Raw genomic sequence first — 14,717 nt, forward strand, 5'->3', positions numbered from 1 at the left:
TTCTCTCATAGATAATCTTGCGTTTCTTTTTCTTTGCATTTTTTTCAATTTGCATGCTGTCCATTTTTTGCTGTAACTCTTTTTTATTTTATTTTACTTATTTATTTATTTCACTTGCTCTTGCCCATTCCTTTAGCTTGGCTCTTACATTTTTTAATTTTGTCTCCCAAATATACTGTGGTGATCCTGTTACTCTTGGCTCCTATGCTTCCTTGATTAATTCACTGATTTCTGTGTTGCTGTCCCAAATTGAGCTGTATCTAAATGGGAGCGATCCTTGGTTTTCCATTTTTCCCATGACTATTGCCACCGATTTATGATCAGATGTCGTGGTGTGTAAAATTTTTGATTTGATGCAGTTGTACACTGCGCTATGTTTTCTTGTATCATGATTCTATCCAACCTTTCTTTTATGTTGCTTTTTCCCACTCTTTTATTGCTCCACGTGTATTTCCCGTTGCTTGCCGGGATGTCTATTAAATTTTGTTGTTCCATTATTTCTTCTAGAGCATCCCTGGATGGGTCTGTGTGATATGTTCCTCCAAACTTTTCTTCTATACTTCTTACCAAATTTAAATCTCCTCCTAGGATTATTTTCCCAGCTTGCATTTCTTTTAGTGCTTCGTTTATGGTGGCCCAACATTGCTCTTTTTCCTTGTAGTGATTTGGGGCGTATATGTTTATGACACTATACTTCTCTTTTGTACTAATTTGCATTAGATCCGTTCTTATCCAATGCTGATCTTTTTTGTGTTGTATTAATTCCCATATTCCTTTTTTCCATATTGTGCAAATACCTCCTGACACTCCTATTGCCTGTATTGCTTCCCCTTCATAAGTTTTGAATTTTTTTTTGATATTTTCAGTTTCTTGGCTATTTGTTTTGTCTCCTGAATCATAAGGATGTTTGGATTTTCTTTTTCCAGAATGTCTTTTGTGGCATTTTCTTTGAAGGATGTTCCCATTCCTCGGCAATTCCAGGAGACCACTATCATTATTTGCTTGTTGGGTGGTGCATGGGTCCTTTCCCTCTTTGCTAGATTTTTTCGTTGTTTCCTATACTCCTTCTTAAGAAGGTTTCCATAGGTTGCTACGTTCCTAATGCCATTTCCATTGCTGTTGCTTTGTCCCTCAGCTCTTTGTTTGTCTTTTTTCCTGTTTTTTTTTTTTTATATTCTACATTTGGGATTGCTTCCTTTGACTGCTTTCTTGTTAGGATTCTATCTACTGGGGGGGACTGAAGTATGGGTGTTTCAGACTAGACGGGATGAACGGGGGTTGGGAGTATGGTGGGTGGATCTGGATCTGGGTTCGGGGGATGGGGGCGCTGAAGGATCCAGTGGCTCAAAAGGATTGGGACTAGTAAGAGGATTGTTGGCTGCTTTTGGTGATAGAGGGTGGTGATCAGAGGATATGGAGGGCTGCGAGAAAGGATGATTTGGTTGTTTGTGGACTGTCTTATTTCTTTTAACCTGTTCCCTTTTTTTACTGGATCTTTAATTTTTTCATTTTTTTTTTGTACATCTATTAGAAAAATGGCCATATTCGTGACATACCTTACATTTGAAGGGGATTTGTTCATAATCCAACTGTTGTATATGTTTCTACTGATCCACTTTGATTTTGATGGCTTTTGGAAGCCCTTTCCCTAGATCCACTTCTACACAGATTCTGATGCTTGCATGCATATTTTCCTTTGACTCACACCTGTCTATGTATTTCCCAACTGCATTTCTTATGGCTTTAATTGAGTCATATCCCCAACAATGGAGGGGAAGATGTGGCACTCTGACCCAAATGGGGACATTATTGGGTACATCCGTTTTTGGGTCGAAATTCGACGTCCAAATGTTTAAATATAGTCCCCTTGTATCCATAAAGTAAGGTCCATTCCTAAATATCAGATTTCGATCCTCCTTGGTTTCAAAGTGAAAGGTGTAGTATCCTCTTCTACAGAACTTGATTGAGATTTTCCCATCTATTGATGCAGTCCAGTTCCTTTCTATCCATTTTTGGACAGTTTTGGGCAATGGCCATAACCCAATAAATTGCCCAACTAATTTGCGTTCTGCCAGAGAAAGTGTTGCTTTACGAGGAAGGGCATGCGGGAATGAGATTTCAGGGTTGTCTTCCAATCTTTTAACAAACTTTGTCACTGATGGTCGGTTCTTTGTCGGGCCCATTGCAGAAATGAGAGAGACGAAAGCTTTTGCTATTCCTTCATTTTCTTGTTGTTGGTCTGACAGAGGCTCTCCATCCTCTGATGCGTCCATGATGCTCGATCCTCAGCAGCAGGAGGCCATTGAGGGGTAGCTACGTGCTGCTCCGTGCTTCTTGCTGCATTTGCTGTAGGGCTGCGTAGCTCCTTCCGCTAGCAACGCCAAATTTCTGACACATGGCCCATCTTAGCCATGACAAAGAAATGGAATTGAACCATTGATTATCAACAATTTTGCTTAGCATTGTTATAAAGGCTTTTGAAGTATGCTCTAAAGCCAAATTTTATAAAAGAATAAAAAATTTGAATTGTTATATATACACTTTTGAAGTATGTTTCAATTATACTCAATTTAAACAAAAATAATTAATAAGTCATTCATGGAAATTTGATAATTTGTTTGGATTGGTATACATTATTTTAAAAAACACATATTCCAACTAAATCAAATTTAAAATATTAATAAGTCTTCGTTAATTTCCAATAGCATATATAAAAGTAAGGATACACATTTTGCATGTCAATAAGATAGTGGTTGATTACTGAGATAATGTAAGTGCAGTTGGCTTTAATAATTGCAAAAACTAGGTATCCCTTCTTAAGCATCACAATATAATGCAAATGTTTGTATAGGATATTGTTTTTTTGTGCGCATATTATCAATCAATTGGATTCTCTTTTGAAACAAATAATTGTTTTATGTTTCTAATAGGTATATACCAATATTACATGCCATTCATGATCACTTAATGGTTTTGTTCTTATCTTTGAAAAAAGTCATTAACTTCTTCATAATGTATCTTGCCATGTTTTCACCCTACAAAAACCCATACTGGATGTTAAACCTTGGAATATACTTGATTTAACTTATAGTTAAAGTGCTATAATAACAAAAACTTAATAGTGAATAATTAATATTAGTTAGAAGTTATGCTCACATATACTTGATATTATAGTAAGATTTCAAGAAAATATATACGAGCATGTTTGTAAGAGCTTAATTGGACAATCTTTATGCCTGAGAATCCTTCTATTGAGCATGCAATGGGAGAAACAAATTGTATTACTAATTATTAGTAGTATTAAAATTTAAAATAATTACCAAGGTTGGGAGATCCACATGAGATGTTCTATGAAACAATGAAGCATGCTTAATATTGTATATACATTGAAGCAGAGGAGCATGGCCTTATATTGAACACTAGAACACTAACAATAATTTCTCACATCGTCTACCTAAAAGTAGATATTGGTCGATTCTTATGGAGCTTAGAATTATACACTAAAATACATGACTTAGTTATCATTTCAATCAGTTAATACTGATGTAAAGGAAGATCAATTGCACCATCGCTACCATGGAAAGAGAAATCAAATTTATACCTAAACTAACATTAACTAAATTAAAGATTATGTAATGTATTAAATTATACTTTCAAACTTTAGCATGACTTGGCTTTACTTGATTAAGCATATTAATCATTTACCTTAATCCACGTAACCATATCTCTTGATGTAAGGGCTTATTTTTTATATTTTTAGCCATTTTTCAAGAAAGTTCAAAAAATGTCTTGAAATTTTAATGATCATTAAGGGCATTTAGTGAGAATTTGTCTTTTTTTTTTGGTAGGTAAGTGCCCACGGGGGATTTGAACCAGTGACCTATTGCAAGGAGTGCCTTAACAGTGCACCCATTTATCGTCAATCAAAAGCCCCATGGGCTAGTGAGAATTTGTTTTTTATTTATGCTCAAAACATTATTAAAATTTTATTTATGTCAACTATTTGTTTTTCTTGTATCCATAATTTATTTTGCTTGAAGATAGTTAACTATAGAAGGTGAAAAAAATTAGGTAATCCTATTCATGTTTCATTTTATTTATTAATGATCCAGATTTAAACAGGAACGCAATAAAATACAGAGATAACCATAAAGACAGATATGCAGCGGAAATAATACTTCATTTCATTACTGTAAAATACTGAGATATGCTTACAAATAGAAATGGAAATAAACCAGCTAGGGCGATGGTAGTTTATCTCTGAGAAGAGATGTGGCAGCTACATGCCTCTGAACTGTGTTACAATGAGGCTCGAAGGCCTATTTATTGTTGAGAAACAATGGAAAACCCTTAACATTCCGAAATCTAACCCTAGAAGATGAAACGCCAAATTGTGGGCCCCGTTTGGGTAAATTGGTACATCAATTTCCCAGGGTCGTAACTTTGGCATATGATCTCCGTTTGACGCGTACAATAACTCGTTAGAAAGATCTATCTGTGCACTACAACTTTGGGAGGCAACATGGACCTATGTTGCCCTAGATTTCCCAAAAAACATCGTTTAGGGCCTCAAAATGGCTTTGAAATTTCAGGACCCGAAAAACTGCTAAAAATAGTAAATTGTGCTACAATTTAGGAAACTGAAAAGACTGAAAGAGACAGTTGTGGGGGTCCAAATGGGATAGGTGGGTGGCCACCAACATCCACCTGGATCATTCCTCCCCCCTTAGGAAGCAATGGTCCCCATTGTGTTGAGTTCCTCCATCTGCTGAACTTGTCCTGCAATCTCTGATGTGTCTAGTAATGGTGGGAAGCATGGTCGACGATGGTCCATATTGAACACTTGGTGCAGGCAAAGGAATGGAGGAATGATGTGCTCCAAAGCATTGTTCCCCACAGCCTTGGTACTGCTGTAAGGACCATGTCGGAGTGGTCTAAGCTTCTGATGGGTTTTGGTAAGGCGTTCTCTCTACAGATGCAACCAGACTTTGTTGCTCACCTGAAACTTGTGTGGTATCTCTGTGGGTGAGGAGAAGTTGTTCCTGTGTTCTGTCATGATCGTATCCCTTTGCTGCTGCTGCTGCGTGGAGTAACCCTTTGCGGGGGTCATGGATGTAGTAACGATCTTCCCCTTACTTTGGGAGTGAGCCAGACAGATGAATTTCCTGGTCTGGGAGATGAGCTTGCTGCCTTTCTTAGCAGTGATCAAAGAGGTGGCGGTAGGTGGGGCTACCTACGGTATCCTGTATAATGAATCACCCAAAGAAATAATGACAGCACGAGGCCTTGACTCATACACAGCGTGTCGCCTCCACAAGTATGGTTGGCCTAATAATACATCACAAACATCCAGAGGTGTAACATCATACAATACCTCGTCTGTGAAGGGCTTGATGCTGTAGGGAAGGCGGCACTGCTGGCGAAGTTTGAGATCTCATCCTTCATGAAGCCAACCGATACTGTACGGCTGTGGGTGTGGTGTAGTCGGTAGGCCCAACCGCTTCACGACCTCTGCTGAAACGAGGTTATTTTGGCTGCCACTGTCGACAATGAATTGTAGCGGCAAACCCTTCACCCACATCTGTGAGTGGAAAAGACGCTCCCCTTCCTCTGGATTTTCGGGCTCATCTTTCTGGATCTTGGTGGTGGCAACAGTGGCGTTGGGATCCGCATCAATGATCTGTTTCCTTTGCCATTCCCCTTGTTGGGTTCTGGCTCAGGGTCGGAACATGCATCTGATTCGGAAGCCTTCAACTCAGCCACTAGCGACTGCTTGGTCCAACACTCACTTGTGTTATGAGTGGGACTCTTGTGGAACTCACACCACTTCCCTGTGTCCTTCTTCGGCTTCATGGTGTTGTTCTTTTCTTGCAGTTTCGACGGGTTGTCTTGGGTCACCCCGCCTTGGCTTTGTCCTTTGGGCTTCGGATTTGCAGATCCAAAGTCTCGCTTCTTCTGTTTGAACTTTTCCTCGATTTTGACAGCGTATCAGTACGCCGTGCCGAGCGAGGAGATGTTCAAGAACACCATCTCTTCCTGGATGTATCTGTGCAGGCAGCCACGGTATTTGAGTACCAGATGCAGCTCAGAATCTTTGATACCTAACTGTGTGCGAAGGGTATGAAAAATGTTTGTGAACTCTGGCACATCTTGGTCTCGTCCCTGCCGCAGTGTGGTCCATTTGATGTATTTGTCCTCGTAGCTTTTGACAGGGTAGTATTGCTCCTTGATGGCATCCCGGAAGTCATTCCAAGTGGGTGTGACTGAAAATAGTGAGCCTATACTTTCATCCTTCTGCTCGCAGTAGGTTTCCCACCAGTCCTTGACGTGGGGGGCTGCTTTGAGAAGAGCGAAAACAATCTTTTCCCGATTTGAAAATTCATGAACAAAAAAATACCCATCTAGCAGATTTAACCAGTTATCTACGGCCTCTGCGTCTATTTGACCCTCGAAGATGGGGATTTCAAAATTAACTTGTACCTTAAATGGCGTGGCATTTCCAGAGTAGCTGTTGGAAGCCGATGCGTCACCTCTGGGTAGTCGCTAAAGGATCTACGCAAAGCTATCCATCATCGCGTTCCTTTGCCGCTCGAGGGCTTCTTCGAGCAAGATTTTGATAGGATCTCCTGCCCCCTCGTCTTTCTTCTCATCCGCCATGGGAGGTCGTCGAGATTTGCGAGGCTGGTCTTGCAAAGGTTCGACCATTTCAAGCCCTAACTCCTTATATCCCGACCTCGTTGGGGACATGCAAAGAAAAACATAGAAAAAGCAGACTGCTCTGATACCACTGATCTGGATTTAAACAGGAACACAATAAAATACAGAGATAACCATAAAGACAGATATGCAGAGGAAATAATACTTCATTTCTTTACTGTAAAATACTGAGATATGCTTACAAACAGAAATGGAAATAAACCATCTAGGGCGATGGTAGTTTATCTCTGAGAAGAGATGTGGCGGCTACATGCCTCTGAACTGTGTTACAATGAGGCTAGAAGGCCTATTTATTGTTGAGAAACAATGGAAAACCCTTAACATTCCGAAATCTAACCCTAGAAGATGAAACGCCAAATTGTGGGCCCCGTTTGGGTAAATTGGTACATCAATTTCCCGGGGTCGTAAATTTGGCATACGATCTCCGTTTGACGCGTACAATAGCTCGTTAGAAAGATCTATTTGAGCACTACAACTTTGGGAGGCAACATGGGTCCATAGAACCATGTTGCCCCAGATTTCCCAAAAAACATCGTTTAGGGCCTCAAAACGGCTTCGGAAGTTCAGGATCCGAAAAACTGCTAAAAATAGTAAACTGTGCTACAATTTAGGAAACTGAAAAGACTGAAAGAGACAGTTGTGGGGGTCCAAATGGGATAGGTGGGTGGCCACCAACATCCACCTGGATCAATTAATTTGATGGAATTTAACGTTACAATTATTTTCGTAAACATAAGCACATACCTCTTAACATAAGAAATAATGTTTTGTTATAAAATAAACAAACATAAGGCTTAATCCTACGATTAATCGAAGCTTCCCTACCAGTAAATGCAATTTATTTCAACGTTTATTCGACAAATCGATGTGTAATTAGGACATTGTTTGAGTGCTTAATAACATTTACTTTGTTAGCTTGTTTCACTACTTACCAATGTTTTATTTTGACTAGATTTGTGTTCAATATTTATATGCCTATTTCGATGTTTTTTCCGCATCATTCTTCTTATTCATTTAAAAAATTTATCAAAATAGAATCAATGAATATTGACATTCACGTTTCCCAAATACTAAGTGCATTGGTGATTTCACATTTGTGAATTGAACACTTATTATCCAATATTAAATGAAGTGTGTTTTTAATGTGTGTGAAGAAGTGTTGTGTGGGAGAACTGATGTGCAAAACAAGGTATACAAATTTTTTTCCTCAATGTTCCACACTTTTGTATACATTCTCCCTCCATACAGTTCTTTCGCATATTTCACTTTTGCACGACAGTACACATTAATCAATAAATTATCTGTTTTAACTTGTTAAACTTTGGGGCATGAAAAGTTTGGTTTACTTTTATATTGGATGTGAAATAAGGGTAGATGATTAACTCTCTATGACCCAATTTCATAACTTGACTCGATATGGTAGACACCGTTTGAATGTTTAGTATACAGAATAACATGGCACATTCCACATTCTCTTCGACACATTGACATTTTAACTAGGGGCTACATGGGTATTTCAATTTTCTACTCGTTCACGTTAGGCTAAAAATTAGCATTTTAAAATTAATCTCAATTTTTTTAATTTTTCAATTTTAATATAGCTTTTAAATTTTTAATGTGTGGAGTAAAATATGTGCAAAAGAGACGTATGTGCGCGAGAACTTTGTTCCCCAACTTTCATACATGCACATACATTCCCCCTGTGCACATTGCAAAAGCTCAATTTTCACGTTTTTTGACGTAAATATTTTGACATTCAGCAAAATTGTTTTGAGGAAATGTCACATAAACTCAACTAACCTCTCGTGGTGCAGATCAAAACATATTTAAAATTAATTAAGGCTCAATCCTAGCATAAACAACGCATTGTTCGAATGTGAAATATTGTGTAATGTTCATTGGTTTTAAACAAATCAAGAAGGTGCAAAGGGCTTCGTAGTTTGTATCCATTTTAGTAGATTGAAACGATGTGTGGAAGAGGGATATGTGCAGGAGAACCCCTATTTCCACACATCCGCACCTTCACGCACTTCTTTTGCACATTGTGAAATGTCAACTTTCATGGTGTTTGACACATTTTCTCGTTCTGCGACAATGTTTTGGTGAAATGTCATATAAGCTCAATTAACTTCTCACATTGTAGAAATAACATATATTAAAACATTAATTAAGGCTTAATCCTATGATTAACTAAATTCATAACTTTGAAACTAATTTTAAATTGACATTTTAAAACTAGTTTTGTAACTTGACTCTGTAGGATGGAAAACTTTTAAATTTTTAGTGCATAGAATAAATGATCTACATAAAAAGAATATGTGCAGGAGAACCTTTATCTCTCTACTTCGGCACATCCACACGCATTCCCCCTTTGTACACTTCTTCCGCACATTGCAAAAAGGTCAATTGTCATGTTATTTGACACGTTTTAATGTTCTGCATTAACGTTTTGGTGAAATGTCATATAAACTCAACCAACATATCATGTAGAAAATCACCACATATTAAAAATTAATTAAGGCTTAATTGTATGATTAACAACAGCTCTCCTACCGGTAAATATAAGTCTTTTTGTCCTTTGTTTGGTAAATCGAGGCATAGTCAAGACATCGTTCAAGTGTTTAACAACATTTACTCTTAGAAAATTGAAACGATGTGTGGAAGAGGGATATGTGGGTGAGAAAGTTGATGCTCCCACATCCACACCTCTGCACATATTCCCCCTCTACACACTGCAAATCATCAATTTTCACATTTTTTGATACACACATTTTCTTATTCTATGGCAATGTTTTGACGAAATGTCACATAAACTCAATCAACTTCCCACATTGTGGCCTAACACATTAAAAAAATAATTAAGGCTTAATTTTACGATTAACTAAAGCTTTGTTGTCCATAAATGTAAGACTTTTCGGCATTTATTCGACAAATCAAGATGTAGTCAACACATCATTTGAGTGTTTAATATCATTTACTTTGATAACTTGTTTCGTTACTAGCTAATGTTTTACTTTGACTAGATTTATGTCCAATATTTACATGTTTATTTTGATTTTTCTTTCACACACATTCCCACTTCCGCATGTCCATATGAATTTCTTTCTCCGTATACTTGTTCCATACATTTCTATTTTGCACATTGGTTCATTCCCATGTGTTATACTTTGGGTGATTGCTTTCTAGCATTTGTAATTTTTCGCACGCTATAATATTCAATGATACCAACTGTTTTTATGCTACCTGTTGTTATTACAATGATTTCATGGCATAATATTAATTATAGTTTAATAATTTTTTACAATTTAAAACTTTGTTTTGGAACTCCATGATTTTCATCCATATGATATGTTTCTTTTTGCATGTTTTAAATTGCATGGAGTTTATGAAAATGTTTTGTGGCTAGGTTTTTAAATCCTATAATTGGTAAAACAAATTTAGCAATCACTTTATCTCTGCACATAGTTAGACACCTTGATTCTTTCGCTGCAAAAGTAATAAGTTCTTCAAATGATATAATTATGGTGAATTGTGGCTCTATGCTTGTGTTGCATGTAGTTAGACACCTTGATTCTTTCGCTGCAAAAGTAATAAGTTCTTCAAATGATATAATTATGGTGAATTGTGGCTCTATGCTTGTGTTGCATGTAGTTAATTCGTAATATCATTAATTTTTGCCAACATATAAATTATAAGTTTTTGTGAATCTTAGGTCTTCATTTATGTAAAAATATTACATTGTCGAGAACAAATTGACAAAATCTTACAGGCTTCACTCTTACCAAATTTGTTGGCCAATAGATAATTAGAAAAAGAAATTACAAATTGCAAAAAATTGCTTCACTGCCCAAAAACGAAAAGGAATATGGAACCAGGAAACTTTCAAGATTGGTACATAACCAGGAGCCATTAACTACAAGGGTAGTTATTGAACATGATTCTTCGTTCCTAAACCAGGTGATAGCAGAGGTTGAAACACATAGTATATATGTTTCATCATATGAGCCAATCTACCTTCAAAGTGGTCTAGTTTTGCCTATAGACATTGCTGACACCTTTGCAAACTCACTAATTTGTCCTGCATCTACCACTAGTTGTGTTGGAGATCATTTAGGAATGAGATGATCATATTCTGGTCATCATGTTTGTCTCTTATGAGTTGTTCTAGAAGCATCTTGAGATATCCAAGTCGATTGTTAAAGTTTTGTTTATCAGAAGTAGGGTAGTTAAAATCAACTATATTTACACGGATGGGATCTACAACCTTACCTTAACCAATGCCTTCCAGGTGACGCTGGCTTGACTCCCCTCGTTCACCAACCCCACACCTTACTCATCCTAACAAAACCTTTTACATTAAATCAAACACCAACCCAGTCGAGAACAACAACCCACCCAATACTACAATGCAAGTGTAATGAACTAGGACGTAGTCCCAAAAGAAACTATCTAAATGAAATCATAGACAACAAGAGAAAAGATATAGAACCCCTAAGAAACCAGCCATAACAAAGATACACAAGCATAAAGCCAGTGTTCTGAAACTACCTATGCAAACTGAAGCTTCAAAACTCAAACAAGAACAGAGATGCACAAATCGTTATAACACCAAATAATAAAAAGAATGGTCAAACAACCCAATTAAAATAACGAAATACAACAACAATGATTAAATGAAATGAGAGCACAACAATGTTCCACCTTAACTTGTTATCTAACTGAGGATACAAAAGAGGGTTGCTGTGCAATTCTTGGCACATGAACAACATAATCACATTTGATCATACTTACCGAATAAATAACATTTAATTTCCATGCTTAACATATATCTATATCACATATATATACATCTTTTAATTTATTGAGTATACCCTATGTTAATGTAGATCACCACTGATTTAGCAGTTATCATACTCCAGGTGAAAAAACTTATTTTTCCCATCTTCCTGTAAACCAAAAAATATTTTCCTATTTTAAAATATTTTCCTAATTTAATTTATGTATTTCTCAGAGGTTGCAAAATAATTTTAAAATAGGAAAAAAACAATTACGTGATTAGTAGCTCCAGAGACTCTAAAAATGCTTATGATGATTGTCATGATTGATTTGCAAATGTCCTCAATATAACAACCAAACTTTGATTTTCAAAGATCTACGGTTCTCGTACACTGCTAGGGGTGGGGGAATTGTGGTTATGCTACCTTCTTGGAACTTTGCTCTCTGATGCAAATTTTATCATTAACCATCGACCGTTTAATTAAAGACCCGCACTATTATTTTTGAAGTAAATGGACAAGCCCTGATGTTAGCAAATTGAACTGTAATAAGAATTGAGAACACATCGAAAAAAATGTGCGAAAGAGGATGTACATACAGGAGAATGGATGTACAGAGAGTCAAAAACTTTAAAATATAAAATTGAACAAATAATATAGAAATAAAAAGATGCTCTAACAATTTAACTTATTTTTTCATTTTAAACTTTTACATATTCAGTTATGTAGAGTAAAGGATGTGCAAAAGATGGGGTATGTGTGAAAGAATCAGTGTGCAAGAAGATAGTGTACGAGAACATAGCGGGAATATCTAAGCATCCATTATGGATATATGTATTATCTAATAATCTTGTATAAATAGTAAATGGATATATGAGATTTTATGGACTTTATAATGTTAGCTAAATGAGATGAAAAAATAAATTGAATGTGTAAAAGCTTTATGTTGGCACATATTCCCTTCCACACACTTCTTCCATACACCTCCAACCCGCACAACACTTTTAAACATTAATTTCCATTTTATTTTACACGGATATTTCCCTGTTGTGTGAGAATGTTTATTGTTATTTCCAGGTGGATATAGTGATCAAAATAATTGTAATGACAAAAGTAAAATTAATTCATAATTGTTTTTGTTATATTTTTATAATCATTGCAAATTTCAAATTTAGATAGAAAAAATAATAAATAGTAACTCGATTACATGCAATCATAACAAAGGGCACAATTCATGAAATTTGGACAAATTGTAGTTGATGTTTTATTACATTCAATGTGATTTTATTTAAGTATCCAGTCTAGCAGATATAAATATACCCACATGGCTTCTAAGACAATGTTCCTGAAGTGATCATCATGATTACATTGTTCTAGAAACCTCTATTCATATGTACATAACCTAAGTAAACACAAATCTTAGATTGGTTCCTTTACACATGTATTTCTTCCAAGAAATCTTGTAGTTGTTGTCAGTCCTTTCTCTAATTTCTTACCTTTAATGGCTACTAGATTTGAGTATTGAATAAACTACAATCACAATCAATTACCTCTTTTTGTATTGCATTACAAAGGTCTCTCAGCTTCTTCATCGTCCTTGTTCACAACAAGATGATAACTGAGTAGATAAGACAAAGAGTACCATAAATTCTCGTCATAAAGAGTACATGTATAAGTGATGAGTTTCTCAGAGATGTCAATTGAACTTGTTGCTTCATTCCTTTTTATGTACTAAAATTTGGCCTTTGATCTAGTAAAGATTTTTTGTTTGCATAATAATGTATATTGTTCCATGTTGTTTTCTGCAATGTTGAAACAACAATACTTAAGCTTTGTCTTCCATTTCACTTCTGGATTTTGAACAAAGATCCATATTTTATTGGCCTGTGTTCCCTTGTTCATTTTGACCAGGACAACCTTTACACGAGAGGAACTTGCTACAATTTCTTCTTACTGTAAACAATGTAACAATGTGACAACTCTATAGCAGGAAGAAACAAGAACCATTAACAAAATTTAATAGGCTTTCATTCACTTAAGCTCTAAATATCTTACGATTTCACTATTACTTGGTATGAATGCTTTATCATTTCAATAATAGTTTCCATTAGTATCTAAAAAGATACTTGTTAATGATAGGATTATCTTTAATTAAGTTCTTAATATCTTCTAATTCGTGGTGCATAAAGTTGATGTGTGGAGGGGTAATGTATGCAAAGGTGTAGAAATGAGGGAACAAACGTTCTCCTGCACATATCCCTCTTCCACACATCCTTCTAATTTGCTGACATATACTAGCTGCGGGGCCATGTACACCTTGATTTGTTTACAACCAATAAATACTATGAAGCACTGAAATGATGTCTTCATTACGTGTTGATTCAATGAATAAATTATGAAAATACTATTTTATAATATCATTGTATACAACCTTCTTGATTTGTTTACACGTAGTAATCATTACACAATGCATTAGAGTAAATGCTATTAAGAATTTGAACGATGACTTGATTATGTGTCAATTCACTAAATAAATGTTGAAGTTTACTAGGAAGGGAACTTAATATGTTACTAAGCACTTGAACGATGTCCTGATTATGTGTCAATTCACCTAATAAATGTCGAACAAACTTACATATACTAACTACGAAGCTTTTTAAAATTGTAAAATTAAGTATATATATATATATATATATATATATATATATATATATATATATATATAATTTTTTATTTTTATTTATTTTTATTTTTATTTTTATTTTATTTATTTATTTATTTATTATTTTTTTCCTGGTTAATCCGTGCCATGGGAGGTTGATTGAATCTATGTAACATTTCACCAAAACGTTTTCACCAAATGAGACAATGCGCAGAAGAAGTGTGTGAAGGGATTCACACATCGTTTCAATTTGCTATGACATATATTGGTTGCAGAGCCTTGTGCATTTTCTTAACTTGTTTACAAGCAGTAAATGTTATTAAGAACTCGAACGATGTGTCGATTAAAGGTCGGGTTCCCTGAATAAATTCCGAAAATACTATTTTATAATATTGATGGATACTATATTCTTGATTTGTTTACAACTAGTAATCAATACACAATGTGTCATAATAAATGTTCTTAAGCACTAAGACCATGGTCTAATTGCACGTCAATTCGTTGAATAGATGTTAATAGTATGACTAAGCCTTAATTATTTGTTTAACATTGAGTGCAAAGTC

This window comes from Pinus tabuliformis, chromosome 1_2 (genome assembly GCF_031772625.1).
Source record: "Pinus tabuliformis cultivar Carrire ecotype Pingquan chromosome 1_2, CPIR1, whole genome shotgun sequence".
NCBI lineage: Eukaryota > Viridiplantae > Streptophyta > Pinopsida > Pinales > Pinaceae > Pinus > Pinus tabuliformis.